The sequence below is a fragment of the Salvia miltiorrhiza genome, chromosome 1, assembly GCF_028751815.1.
Source record: "Salvia miltiorrhiza cultivar Shanhuang (shh) chromosome 1, IMPLAD_Smil_shh, whole genome shotgun sequence".
Lineage (NCBI taxonomy): Eukaryota > Viridiplantae > Streptophyta > Magnoliopsida > Lamiales > Lamiaceae > Salvia > Salvia miltiorrhiza.
In genome coordinates, this window is record NC_080387.1 from 65,432,161 (window position 1) to 65,434,293 (window position 2,133).

Below are 2,133 nucleotides of genomic sequence, written 5' to 3' on the forward strand. Positions count from 1 at the left end.
AATTTAGAAAAAAATAAAAAATGAATGAGAATTGAGGAAAATTAGAATGAAATGATAAGATTTATTTTGCTATATATAGAGATAAAATTAATTAACATTGATTTGTGAGTATTGGCGCCAAGAAAATAATCTACAAAATCAATACCATCGGTTACATAAAGTAGTAGTATTAATTGTTATTGTATCTTGATAATTGAATTTAGCTAGATTTGGATTTTAAGAGGCACAAATTGAATAAATTAGAAAATTAATTAGTAATCCTAAATTCTTGTAGTGCCACGTAGGATTGTAAATGCATGAGAGATGAAAGAAATATGTATCGGTTTAGATAATAGATAGATAGATAGATATAGTGAAATTTATAATACAACTAACAAAAATAATGATGAGAAAAGGATAGAGAATTTACAGTTCCTATATAGCAGGTGAAAAGAATCCGTCGCTCCAGCTGCAACCGTAAATGCAGGAAGAATACCTACAAACTTCTTTTTAGTGAAATAAACCTATTTTACTTCACTCGTATCACCTTCCAAATCTTTCTTCCCCATTCACATTCCTCTGCATATATCCAGGTGAGAACATGTGTATATTTTGGTTTTTTTTTCATGCAATTATAGAGCCGCAGAAGTGAATATTAATGTTGTTAAACGTGAATTGTTTCTGTAGCTGGTGAATAAAAATTAGGTCGTTTGATTTTGCATGTTGTTTTGATGAGCCGACTCGCTCGACTCACCTCCTTTATTTGAATCGACGATGTTACCTAATTAAGATTTTCTTTCCTTTTGAACTCCGATCTTCATGTGTGATTTTTGTACCCATTTTGCCATGCTAATTACCGAACGATGCAGATCTCTCTCTCTCTCTCTCTCTCTAGTTTGGTTAAAGAAAGAAGAAAACTATTTTAAATATAAACAAAATTAGCCCAAGAATTCAAGTTGTTATATTTAACGAATATAAAGATGTGGTTGCAAGCTTTTTTGGAGTCGAGCCGCTCGACTCGAGCGTATGAATTAATGGCGAGTTTGAATGCAGCTTTTGTGGTTACGACTTACAAAGAAGAGCATGATTAATTATAAGTTATAACTAAACTCATCTTGCTAATCGATTAGGCGAGGACTCTGAAAGTTCAAAGCACTTGGCCATGGGGCGCCGTCTGCAAGTGAAACCAAAAGCTAATCGACTTTCCATTAAGAGACTCAAGAGAGCGAGGCCACATGAAGATACCACTGAGGTTGTTCTTTAATTTCTTTTACTACAATCATTCATATATATATATATATATATATATAGGGTGCGGTTATAGTGAGAACCACACTTATCGTGAGAACATAAGAACCATTAAAATCAATGCATCTACTATATAAATTAATGCCTTCGCTATTAAATTTAATACTTCAGGATTCGAACTCAGGATCTGCATTCATCCACCAAGATGATGCATCCACCGTAGATCTTGATGATCGAATCGCTTAAAATGGTTCTCTGTTCTAATTTATTTATGAAAATTGATATGAATAAGTCAGGGTTGAATAAGCTACCGATAACAATTCAAACCTTAGTTCGAATCCTAGATGATAAAATTTTCACTAATTAACTGAATTGCAGCTATTCATACATTACTAGCAATTAATTGAGACAACAAGGCTTTTCTTATTGCTGTACATTTTCCCTATATTAAATCCTAATTGTGATTAATAAAATAAACCCTAATTGGGGGATTGGTGAATCTTTTTTTTTTTTAAACCGGGGATTGGTGAATCTTAATTGTAGTGGGTGCAGTTTTTGTCTATCTTGGTTTTCATCAATTACAATTGGTTGGCTGCATTAATTGTTTGATCAAATGATGCTATATCATTGATTGACACACTAATTTTAGAAGCAGGGCTTTTATATTGGCATTACTGAGATTGATGATGTATATGCATGCAGATGGAGAAGAAGGGTTTTGAGTATGAAAGACAGAGGAATAAGGTGATGGATTCAATGGCAAAAGTGAGGGATGAGTTGGAAGGGCTTCACAATTTCTTAGAATCTCTTGAGTTCATGGGAATATGAATGCTGAGGTAGATGCATATGCAGGAAAAGTTATGGCTGCACTCATCAAGGATTCTCGAGAACTCACACGATACTTGG

General features: G+C 33.5%; 1 long non-coding RNA gene across 1 annotated transcript; it reads left to right on the top strand.

Moving 5' to 3' along the window:
• On the top strand, nucleotides 1–2,133 carry LOC131005070 (uncharacterized). Its single transcript, XR_009095202.1, has 3 exons — nucleotides 1–572; nucleotides 1,110–1,231; nucleotides 1,930–2,133. It is a non-coding gene; the product is annotated as an uncharacterized LOC131005070 (long non-coding RNA).